Here is a 13,330-nt window from a genome sequence, read left to right on the forward strand (position 1 = left end):
AAGTGGGCGGTCGAACTCAGTCAGTTTGAGATTTTCTATACTCCACGAACTGCCATAAAAAGTCAGGCCTTGGCCGACTTTGTGGCAGAATGCACGGGATTCCGGGAGAATCCAGCGGAGGACTCATCTCAGGTCACCTCGCCCCAATCGTTGTGGAAGATCTTTGTAGATGGTTCATCCAACGAAAACGGCTCCGGGGCCGGAATCATTCTGATATCCCGCGAGGGACATAGGTTCCACTCGGCGCTAAGGTTCGGGTTCAAGGCCTCCAACAACGAGGCGGAATACAAAGCTTTTCTGGCCGGCCTAAGGATAGCCAGGGAGTTAAAAGCGAGCTCCGTCCAGTGCTTCAGTGACTCCCAGCTCGTGGTTAACCAGGTCTTGGGCGAATATTAGGCACGAGGACCCAAGATGGCCGCCTATCTGGCGAAGGTAAAAGCCGAGCTGTCCGCGTTTGGGCGAGGATCGATCGAACAGATACCTCGAGAACAAAACACCAATGCAGATGCTCTTGCCAAGCTCGCCACCTCGGGAGAGACAGAGACCCTGGGGTTGGTGCCAATAGAATTCATGGAAAAACCAAGTATAAAAGGAGATCGGGCAGAGGTCGAGATGATCGACACCAGGCCAACCTGGATGACCCCCATTCTTGAATATCTCGTCGAGGGCAAGCTGCCTGAGGGATGTAACGACGCGCGGCGAGTCCTGTATCAAGCTCCGAGATATACGATAGTCGATGGAGTGTTGTACCGACGTGGGCACTCCTTACCTCTCCTCCGGTGCATTCTTCCAAGTGAAGCGAAGGCCATCTTGCAGGAAATTCATGAAGGATTCTGTGGAGACCACACTGGGGGGAAAAGCTTGGCCTTAAAGGTTCTCAGGCGAGGTTATTACTGGCCGACTCTGTCCAAAGACTCGATCTCATATGTGAAAAAGTGCGACAAATGCCAGCGATTCACTGCGGTTACCCGAGCTCCTTCAGTCGAGCTAAAAATGATCTCAGCCCCTTGGCCGTTTGTCGTTTGGGGAATAGACTTAGTGGGCGCCCTGCCCACTGGAAAGGGCGGGGTCCGTTACGCCGTGGTCGCCATCGACTACTTCACTAAGTGGGCCGAGGCAGAGCCGTTGGCAACAATCACGTCTAAAAAGGTGCTTGACTTCATGATTAAAAGCATCATCTGTCGCTTCGGCCTGCCCAAGAAGATCGTCTCCGATAACGGCACTCAGTTCGACAGCGACCTGTTCACCGAGTTCTGTGACAGGCATGGAATTGTGAAAAGCTTCTCTTCCGTGGCCTATCCTCAGGCGAACGGCCAGGTCGAGGCTGTCAACAAGACTCTAAAGGCAAGCCTTAAGAAAAGATTAGATGAAGCAAAGGGATTCTGGCCGGAACAGCTCCCTCAGGTCCTATGGGCATACCGGACCTCGCATCGGACTCCTACGGGTCATACTCCTTTCTCCCTAACCTTCGGGAGTGAAGCAATCCTCCCCGTGGAAGTTAAGGTTCTGTCGCATAGAGTCCAGTCCTACGACCAAGGTCGGAACCATGAGCTCCTATGCCATTCCCTAGACCTAGTTGATGAAAGGTGAGAGGATTCGCAACTCCAGCTCGCCCATTATCAGCAGAAGATCACTCGCTACTTTAACACCAAGGTCAGAAAACGCGCCTTTAGCGTTGGCGACTTGGTCCTAAGGAGAGTTTTCCTGGCTGGAAAAGATCCCAAAGATGGAGTCTTGGGACCGAACTGGGAAGGACCCTACCAGGTCATCGAAGTCATCAAGGAGGGAACTTATAAGTTATCTCGACTTGATGGAGGGACCGTCCCACGGACTTGGAACGCCATCCACTTAAAGAAATATTATCAATGATCCACTTGTAAGGCCTGGAAAGCCACTTTCTATGTATTAATAAAAATCAGCTTTTTACGCATATTTGCAATTGTAATCTTAAAGTAACCACGAAAGACCCTTTCCCAGTTACTTGGGGGGCATATGGTACCTGGATATAACCAGGTCTCCTTAACGACTTAGATGTTGATCCTTATCTATGGATCGTTGCTCCTCTTAAAGAGCTCGAGATATGGATAAGGGTTAACGCTAACTAAGTCCTATCCTGGTTTTAACCGGGTCATAAAACTTAGAAGTTGATTTAAATCTATTTCTTCTTGTTCTTCTTAAAGAGCTTGAGATATGGATAAAAGTTAACACGAACTAAGTTTTCTAAATAAGTTCCTGGTTTTAACCGGGTCACAAAACTTGGAAGTTAATGTAAATCCATGTTTCGTTGTTCTTCTTAAAGAGCTCGAGATACGGATAAAAGTTAACACTAACTAAGTTTTCTAAATAAGCTCCTGGTTTTAACCGGGTCATAAAACTTAGAAGTTGATTTAAATCTATTTCTCCTTGTTCTTCTTAAAGAGCTTGAGATATGGATAAAAGTTAACACGAAATAAGTTTTCTAAATAAGCTCCTGGTTTTAACCGGGTCATAAAACTTAGAAGTTGATTTAAATCTATTTCTCCTTGTTCTTCTTAAAGAGCTTGAGATATGGATAAAAGTTAACACGAACTAAGTTTTCTAAATAAGCTCCTGGTCTTAACCGGGTCACAAAACTTAGAAGTTAATATAAATCCATTTTTCGTTGTTCTTCTTAAAGAACTTGAGATATGGATAAAAGTTAACACGAACTAAGTTTTCTAAATAAGTTCCTGGTTTTAACTGGGTCATAAAACTTAGACGTTGATGTAAATCTATTTATCGCTCGCTGTTCTTTTCAAAGAGCTCGAGATATAAATAGCGGTTAACACGAACTAAGTTTATCAAAAAGATATACATATTGTAGCCAAAAGCATGAAAAAATATAAGTTAAAGGTGTAAGGAAAATTGTCTCGAGGTGAAACACCTCATGCAAAGGTTACATAAAATACTTTAAAATATTCAAAGGCAAGAAAAAAAAAAAGAAGAGAAAAAGCGCCCTAAGCTCCGTCAGTCGGCCCTTTGGAGGTCGCCGTTTCACCCTGCTCTGCTGCACCAGAGGCTTCCCCAGTCTCCGAAGGCGGCGCCTCTTTGTCGAGGCGAGCTTGGAACTTCACCAGCAAGCGCGCCCAGAGACCCGGTGGCATGAAAGAGAAGTTAGCCTCCGGATTTTAGACCCAACAGTGATAGAACAGATCCTGCATGGACTGCTTCGAGATGGTCCGTTCAGCCTCCTGGGCGGCCTGGATCTCAGTCTTCGCTGCCTGGAGGTCTGCCTGCGAGGTGCCAAGGGAGGTCTCGAGCTTCTGGACCTTCAAGCGGATCTTCTCCAAGTCGACATGGGTCTTCTCCAACTCGACCTTCGAGGTCGCCAAGGCATCCTTAGTCGCCTTAACCTCCTGAAGGGTGGCCTGGTGCTTGGTCCTCATGTCATCGAGCTGAGTTCTGGCCCTGATGATGCTCCGGTGAAGGGCGACGACACCCTGAGAGGAATGAAAGATAAATTGGCTCAGAGGAAAAATAAGGCAGAGTGTAATGGTAAAAGCTTTAAAAGAATAGGGCAATTTACCGTTAGGGTCATGCTCATTGAAGAGTCCATAACGTCAACCGGGCTCATTGTCTCAATAGTCCGGAGTTCCTTCTCGGTGAACTTATAGATATGGCTAACGGCGTAGTTCGCCGATTCGTATACCGTTCCCCGGAAGGCCTCTGGGATCTTCTCCAGGTCCTGGGGATTGACCGGGATGCGTACATCGGAGGCCACCACAGATGGAGTCCCGATCTCCATTCCTACGTCCTGGGTGGTAGGCGGAACTCGCTGAGGCGGTGGAGACATTTGTCCTGCTCCAGCAGCAGGAAGGATCGCCCCCACGACCTGGGCTGACGGGGTTTTCTCCTTCTCCTTTGCCGGAGATTTGGTGGAGACCCCAGCCGTGCTCTTGGAACCCCGGAGCCTTTTCTGTCTTGGCCCGGCTGAGGGGTTCCCCCCGAAGACCACGCCCCGCAAGCTATCCTCGGGCTGAGACATCTCTTCTGTCAAACAAAAAACATGGTTATTACAAGTTAGCAATCATACAGAGATAAAGACAAAGGGTTAACGCTAAAAAGTATACGAATACTAAGGGAGCCCTACCCCCCGAGCTGGAAGAGCCTAAGACGATTATTTCCCGAACTGGCGCAAGTTCTGGGTCCGGTTCTGACTCGGGGCTAGATTCTTCTACATACTGCCTAAACCCCGGAGCATAAATACCCCTCTGGAGTGATGGCCATGTGCGTAGGTTGGTCCCATACTCCTCGAATAGGATCGACCTAAAGGATAGGGTATTATCTACTACTACGGTACCCCTAGGCCGGCTCTCTTGGTGATCCAGCACGAGCCGGTCGACACAATGGAGCAGAAGTGTGTTCAAGTCCGGATCGCTCCTGTGACGATGGACGAGCTGCCTAGGATTGAACCTAGCCAGCCGGGGGTCTGCAGCGGCCCTATCTAGACTCCTAGACAAGCAAGAGTTACCTTGGCCAGAAGGACCCGCGGCTGCTCCGGATTGGATCCTCTCCTCGCCCATGCTCTGGGCGACGTCCAAGGTCCTCTTCCTGCTCCTCACGAGTGGAACTTCGGCCACCTCGTCCTCCTTGTCTTCCTCATCCGCGACCTCCTCCACGATGACAGGTCTGGTGTCCCGAGCTGGGGGTGGCCCCCGGGGCCTCTTTAGGTTCAAGGTCTGATTTGGAAAAATCAGCTTGCAGAACACCATCGTCTCGTCCCTCACGAGCGCGCGATAATCCTTCTCGCTGGCGGGCAAGCCCGCCAGCGTTTCATATTGGCCCCCGAGGGTCACAGACTTTTTGGTCCTCGCGAAGATGGCTGCAAGATTAATTTGAGTCAGAATGGAGTATGGGAGGAGCTAAAATAACGCTTAAAAGGCGAGCTAAGGACGGGTGCAACTTACGAGGATGATTGAAATAGTGGTGCTCGCAGTTCCGGAAACCAGTCGACATGAAGAACTGGTCCTTGAAATCATTAGGGTGGCTAGGCAGCTCGATGACCGCCGCCATGTTGGGAAAACAGATTAAATAGTAAAACCCGTCGCCTCACCCCCGCTGGTCCGGGCTGGCTTTGAGGCAAAAGAAATATAAAATATCCGCAGGAGTGGGGACCTCCCACTCATGCTTCTGGAAAGTACCTCAACCTTGCCAGCAGATGGTAGGAGTTGGGGGGGGAGCTGAAATGGGGCCAACCCCACGAAGTTCAAGAAATCAGCAAAGTACTGATCCAGGGGAAGGAAGGCCCCTGCCTTAAAGTGTTCACCGCTCCAGGCCGTGAACGACTCATCGAGCGGCGAGCAGCTCTGCTCTCCCTCCGCAGCAGGTTGGGCAATGACGGATGTTGTGAGTGAGGAAGAGTTTGTTAATCTTTGTCTGATCGGTTATCTTTGAGACGATTCTCTCCGCCTCAAAGAATGCGTCAGGGGCCACCTCGACCTCCTTCTCCACTGCCGACCCGAAACGGGGGATCGGGGAGCTAGGCATCACCGCCTTTCCTTTTTCCTGCTGGGAGGCCGAGCTTCCAACGTTCTTCTGGGGGAGATTCTTTTTTGGAGCCATCTGGTCGCCTAGCGAACAAAAGAAAACACTTTAGAAAAGGCGACCCAAGCAGGAGGAAGAAGCAATTATTATTTGCACAAGCTGAGGTAAGCCCAGCTCAGAATTCGTGTGTCAGGGGGTTCATAATAGAATTTTCCTTGGGGGGAAAGTTTCAATAGGCAGAAAATTACAAAACCGCTTATGAGGCGTGTTCCCTAAGCTACCCGATTTTGCACCCAAAATTCCCAAAACTCCTACCTAGAAATTTTCCCCAGAAAAAGTATCCTGAAACCCATACTCCAAAGCGATTTCCTACAACAAATATACCCTAACCTAAAAAGGGCTGTCACCCTCCATATCCACAAAACCTAGAAAACCCTTGCATGCGGCTACAGTGAAATTTTTTACCTAAGCTACAGTAGCATGTTTTCAAAGTACGCAGGGTCAGGAAACTTATTGTGTATGACTGGGAGGTAGACGAGAGTGTTGCGTCGATAGGAGCTTCGTCGGTGTAGTACCTTCCAAAGCTTCGGTGAAATCCGTGCGCCTAAGCTTCTTGAACGATGAAAATGTCAGCAACAGAGTCAAGGGTTTCGTTCATCTGGAATATGGAGAGGAAAGAGGAAAAGAGGTTTGAAAAATCTCGAATGAAAGGGTGGCCCGTGCGTAGGGTGGCCACCCCCTTTTTATATGCGTGAAGGATCACGTGTAGAAGGCTCTTGGATGGCCCTGATGAGGGATCCGAGGCCTTCCACTCGAAATATGAAACGATGGCTGGGCATAGGCTAGGCCATTAAATGCGGTTCTCGTAAGACGTACTGTCACCACCCACGATGTGCCACGTATCAAGCGCCTGCATAAAGAGTGGAATGCGAAGAGTTGTGGGGAAGTCTAAAAGCCCCTACTATGGTCTTATATATGACGTCATATACCACGAGCAGGAGCTTGGGGGGCAGATGTACGCCCTGATTTTCCCACGGGCTGATTAGCAAGCCGAGCTTCGGGCTAATCATGGTTAGTCCATAAACATCCCCCAGGTCGGAGCTCCTATCTTGAGGTCGTACCCCCCTTAGCTCGAGGAATCCCCAAGGACTCGCCAAGACTCCCAAGACTGGAGCAAGGAATCGGAAGGCCGAAGGTCGGGTCAGATGCACAGATTGTGGTACGAGCTAGATATGGAGGCCATGACCCCTTGTAAAGTCAACACATGCAAGATAAACGTGCATATATCTGACATCACATGTCCGATATCTCCCTGACTTCTCGGACACGCTGCAGGAACGTGCGTGTTTAGACACCCACGGCTGGGTTGGGCCGTGCGGCCCATTATCTCCTTATCTATCGATTTGACCATACTTATGTGTCAGGTTTAGGAATTAATCATGAATGTCACAGAGTTGATATGACAAATAAGAAGGTCACGAGATGACCTCCTTACCAACTTCCAGGTGCCTTCTCCTATAAATATGTAGACCCTGGGAGTTGATAAGGGTTGGAAAAAATAGTCTCTAGAGAGATATACTTTGTAACCAAATACCCAGAATATATCAATAATATTGACTAGTGGAGTAGAAGGATTTTAACCTTTGAACCACTCAAAAACGTGTCTTGAGTCACCTATTTCATTCACTAAGATCTTATATCTGTTATGGTTCTACATTCGGCACTAATCCCTTCCTCTCTTTCTCTTAATTACCTGTTGGCGAAGAACCGCATCAACAGGTACGTTTCAGAACTCGGCTACAGATAGGTTTGGCATCAGGGACATTATGGAAGATGATAATTGTTTGACAGGAAGAATTACTTTAGGAATTACTTCAGGGTGGATCAGATAGAGCATCGTATTGCGGGAATTGTTAGCATCCACTGTTCAAGATAAAGAGTTTAAATGCTAACTTATAAGACAGGACAATGTCTTCAGGAATTGATATACGATCTGATTATTACTAGCTGAGGATGAAGGAAAGAGACATTTTAGGAATCACAACTTATACCGGGTAGGGTGTGATGAATTGGTAAAAAAGGTTCTTAATTGATTCAGCGTTAGCGACTTAGGTAAGCTCTACAAGTGGGAGATATAGGAACAGTATGGACAAGTCTCCTTCAAGGTTTATGGATGGTATGATAGACTACTCTCAGTCAGAAGTAGAAAGCGAACGACTACTACGCTGAAGATGTTAGTATTAAGGAAGCAGGGTCATAGGTGAAGCTCCATGAAGTGTCAGTTTGGTCTCGCCAGGGGTATTCAGAATAATGCTACAAGAAGAAGAGGGAACATGTATGAAGAGATTTGACCTGAAGCCACAGAGAAGCTACTTAAGAACGTTAGAAGGATAGGGAGCACAACAAGACCGATAAACGCATCATCTACTACCTAAGTGCCTTCGCAGACAGCTACACCAGAAATTAGAGGAACAACAAAACTTGAAGTTACACTGAATGGATAGTGTTAGATTCGAAGTTCAGAAGATAGAGTAGGAATTGATTAGCGCTTGGTGATGCAGGAATATGCGTGTTATAGTGGGATATATAATTACAGTATAAAGGACCTAACTCTTAAAGAAGATATGAAACTATGAGGGGTGCATCAGAGGTTGGGGGCACGCCCAGGCTCAGACCGATGAGAGGATGAATCGAGTTCCGCGAAAGATAAAGCGGGAACATGGTCAATTTACTTGGTGTAATAGGTGGACAGTGTATGCATAGCGAAAGGTAATGAGTGTTTGGTCATTCGTAAGAAAGATAACGTGGAGACCCAGATTTCGTGAAATGTAATGAATGGGTGGTAGGTGCTAGAAACCCTTGGATGTACGAGGGGAAATTTTTTTGGTGGTGGATCTCTTAATCGGGAGGTGTGTGCTAGTCAAAAAGAGAACGCCACAAATTGTAATGGATTGGAGAAGGTAACAACTGAAATTGGTATAGCGTTAGTATGTGGTGATGAATGGGTGTGTATTCTTTGGACTATAGAATCCAAAGTGCTGGCTTTGGTGGAAACAGAGAAGAACCCTGATAAGGTATTACAAGTTGAGATATCAGGATCAGATGGATGATCCGATGGGAGTTTGACATAGAGATGAGAGTTCTGAATGGATATCACTCCTCCTCCAAGGGTGTGTTGTACCGGGGGGATTGAGTGGGTAATAGAATCTAGTACACTTGGCTATTGGAAGGTAAAGTGATATGGTGGTGTATCATAGGAATGAACCACATTAGACTATAAGTAAGGTGTTTGGACAGAGAAAAGTTTTAATTCAGTTGAATGAGTTAATGTAATTAGTTCAGGTGAACTGGTAATGGGATAGAACATTGATGATACTGGAATGAGACCCTATAGTTTTTCAAGTCTTGGAAAGGAATTGGAGAACGAAGAGAACAAGATGGGAACCTAGAATTATTGGTTGATTGCTGATGGAATGGAAATCTGAAAGCTTAACAGTTATTTTAAGAAATTAGGCGTTGAATATGCGAATGCTTGAGATATTTAGGAAAATGTAGTCCTTGATGAGTTAGTCACGAAGATGAAAACTGGATTACAATTACGGTGACATAATATAGGACATGGTAAGATGGGAAGTAAGAGGTACTATGCGAAGTAAAGAAATGAAAGACAGTGGATACTATGGTTTAGTGTTGATTCAAATGGAAAAACCAAAGAGGTTGTGGGAATACTTAAGGCATAAGTGTCTGCCTATCCAAGAGTGATATAAAAACTTGTAAATTGTCAATTTTAGAATACAAAGACTCGGGATGAGAGATTTGTACATCTCCATGTAAGTGTAAGAAAAAAGAAAAGTATGATATTCAGAGAAAGAAAGGGGGAAGTTTTGACTCCCGACTCGGCAGAAATTTTGAAGTTATACCAAGGGTTACGCCGGAGGGGCCTATAAACTGGCTCCACCCTGGTAGGGGTGTTGACTTATAGGTATTTCTGGTATCAAGAATAAGACAATGAAGTGATCATTGTGAACTAAGCAGACCCTGAAGTGTCAACAGGATTGTGATGCAAGCGGGGGATTAACGAAGGTATGGCTATCAGACAAGATTTTGTAAAACAAGATTGTTACTCTCGTAAGCGTGTTATTGAGGAGTAAAGTAAAGGCGTTGAACCTTGGAAATTATGGTTAGAGGTACGAGGTCTACTATCTGATGTGTTTGAATAAATTTCGAGGACGAAATTATTATAAGGGGGGGATAGTTGTAATGACCCAAAAATTACTAATAAGGCTTAAGGGCCTTGATTAGTGTGCCGGGAGGGCACACTTGGAGGTTATGTGAATCTATGGTGCAAATGCATGCTCATATGATTACTTGGATTAATGAGATGCATGCCTATGTGTATTAGTATGCATGTAGGCCATGATTAGGTTATAAGGGCATATTCGTAATTTTGGCCCGTTGAGGGCATAAATGTAAATATCTGTGATAAAATGTTGAGACCACATTGTTATGTGGATATATTTGTAGCTTGTGACTCGAGGCGATCCTAGCAAGCCGTTTAGTGGGAAAGTCACAGCGGGGATTTATACCCGGCTCGGGGTGAGCCTGGGGATATATCTGAGAATTTGGAGAATGTATTGGAGAATTTTGATATTGAGAAATATAATTGGTGATTAGTTAGGTATCGGGAAGTAAGCGGTAAATATTAAAGACATTCGAGGAATTAGCAGGAATTGGGAGTAATGACCAAAATGCCCCTAGAGTGATTTAAAGGTTTAGTTATTATTGGGAGGGCAAGGTGGTCATTTGGCTTAACAAAGGATAGGTTGTATTCTGCTTTATGGCTTTAGTGGAAGTTGTAGATAGACTCAGAAGCTAAAGGAAAAGAAAAGAAGAAGAAAGGAAGGAAAGAAAAATAGAACACTTGGAGCTATCACTTTCTCTCTCTCGGTTGGGTCATCTCTTAACAATTTTTAGAGGAATTTGAAGCTGTAAATTCTGAGGGAGTCACAACTAAGCGTTGGAACCTCGGTCCTTGAAGAAGTCGTAGAGGGTTAGCTGGGATTAACCATCAAATTAAGGTAAGGGTTAAAGAGTTTAGTCTGAGTTTTTGCTGGTTTTGATGAGTTGTGTTTGAATTAAGTTTTGAATGGGAATCCTCGGGAGTTAAGCTTGAAGAATTGAGGAGCTAAAGGCTGGAGGGATGCTAAGGGTAACCCAAGGTTGAATTCCCAATTTGAAGTAAGAAATTCTGAGCTTGAGCACTTAATTTTTGGGCTGTTCTGGTTTCTGGTTGAATCTTTGAGTTCTTGAGTTCAATGTTTGTTTTCTTAGTTTGATGATGCATGTAGTTAAGTCTTGTGTTATTGGGCTGTGTGGGGTGAGATATAGGTGATGGTAGACTCAATTTTGTGTGTAGTTGAGGTTTGGAAGGGTTCTAAGGGGTTTTGGTTCGAGGAAAATCGAAGAACGAAAAATCAAAGTGTTGCTGGTCTGTGACTAGTGCAGTAGCGCTAGCCTTTGGGCGCTACAGTGCTACGCTTGGGTTTCCTGGCGGTTTTGGTTCTTCTTGTAGTGCTATAGCGCCCTCTCTGAAGCGTTGTAGCGCTACCCTGTTCCCAGAAAGGGGTTTTTGGGTTATTTCTTAGGGTTTTTCCCGGGGGCTCGGGGTTTGATTCCACTACCCCGTTTGGTGGAATTAGGGCTTCCCGAGGGCTCGGGATTGGTCCCGAAGCTAGGTTTTGGATTTAAGGTTTGGTGATGATTTTGATCTATGGCTGTAACTAGGTGCGCGCGAGGGTTCAGACGGGATCATGCTTGAGGATCAAATTGAACAAAGCTAGCGAAATCTAAAGGTAAGAAAACTACACCCAGTTATGTGATTGTGATGGGACTAAGTGCTCCCTATATCTTTATAATGTCAAAGATGGTATTATTCCATGGGACATGTGATAAACTACCTAAGGGTGCCATAATCAATATTTGCGTGCAGGGCGCGGCTTGGCCATTGGTAGCTGAGGACAGCTCAACATTCACTAAGCTCGGTTTAAGCGGGCCGGAGTCAGTGGGATAAACAGAGGGTGCGGCCTAAGGGCGTTAACCCTGTTATCATATGTAATTTGATTATTGATATGAGATGATGTGCTTAGTATGTTGAATAATTGATTAATATGAGTATCTGGAATTTTGAGTATATGAGTATACTGTATGGGTTATCTGGTTGTTTGTTTGATGATTTTGCTCTATGATTGTGTTTTCTTGCTAGGCCTTGGGTCACAGGTGCTACATGGTACAGGTAAAGGCGAGAGCAAAGTGGATCAGTCCTAGGTTGGAGAGCTTTGGGGCTCAATGTACATAGTCAACCGATCGGCCGCCACAGCCGAGGGGTGAGACAGGACGGGAAGAGCCTAAATGTCTATTTTGCCCTTAGAGTGGCTAGTAGTTGTACTTATGTCTTCAATCTTTTTGTAAGTCGTCTTTCAAATGTTATTACTTTTGGGATCCCATGTACTAAAATGTTCAAAAATATGAAAAGAAACTTTTGTGGCCAAACTCTTTTAACCCTAGCTCGGTTATAGTTTCAGTAACACGTTTTTAACTAAATGACTTGATTAGCAAGTTTCGCACATTTGTAAACACACAATGTAACCGTCTTGGCTATCCAGGACGTTATAGTAAGCGTCGCCTAACCATTGCCTCTAAATGAGCTCACTCTCTCTGACTAACGTATAACCCTTTCTTCTATCAATCACTACACCAGTTAACTCATATTGCAGACATATAAATCATAAACTGACTTACAAAATTTCCTTAGCTGCGTGCGACAAATCTTTCCTTGGAGAATTTTGCTTTTTTAGCTCACACTGTAGCTAACATATCATGTACTTGGATTAATTATGGAATTTATGGAAGATTAGCACTCTACTTTAGGCATTAAGGTAATAACAAAATACCTACCAAGGGTATTTTCATCCTAACACATTTTAAGCCATAATAGCATTTAAAAGTTTTAGGAAAACTTCTCTTAACAAGTCTAGTTATTTGAAAATTGGCTTTTTACAACATTTCCCGCTTCGTTCTTAGTATCGAGCCTAGCCAGGAAAACTTAGTTTCAGGTGCTTTCAAGTTTAACCAATTTTACCCTTTCTTTGACTTTTACAAAAAATCACATATTTCCTAGTAAAATTACTTTGTTTGATAATTTAAATTGAATTAATTGGTTAAGAAAAAACTACAATAAATTTTTATTAGGGTTAGATTAGTTAAGAGAATTTAAGCTAAAAGTTGATTTTATTTAAAAGATTATTTTAGTTCATTCCTTGGAAAATTTGTTGGATTTTTTATCCTTTTCATTTTTTTTAAACCAAATTAATAAAATATTAAATTTATAATATTTAGACTAATCTTAATTTATTTAGTGGGTTAAAATTACTTTAATAAATACTATGATTAAAACACATTCCTTAGTCAAATACTTAAGTTCCCAATGAATTTGTACATTCTTTTCTCAAGTGAAAACTTGTACATTTAAGTTTAGAAATTTATATTTTAATAACTATAGCTCCAAAAAATTCCAAACTTTGTATCTATTCTAAGAAGTTCCTTGCAAAATTTCATTCAACACTAATCCTTGTTACTTGGTGAAAACTATTTATGAAAACCTTATTTCAAAACTGTCTAGAAAAAGACCAATCATAAAATCCTTTTGGTTTATTATGTAAACATTATCCATACCAAACATTATATCATTTGACCATTTATACTTAGGAAAACGGGTTCCCAAACTTGCCTGTCCATAAGCTATTTTGAGCTTCCATAAATTTTTGTCTAA

Source organism: Humulus lupulus, chromosome 3 (assembly GCF_963169125.1).
Source record: "Humulus lupulus chromosome 3, drHumLupu1.1, whole genome shotgun sequence".
Classification (NCBI taxonomy): domain Eukaryota; kingdom Viridiplantae; phylum Streptophyta; class Magnoliopsida; order Rosales; family Cannabaceae; genus Humulus; species Humulus lupulus.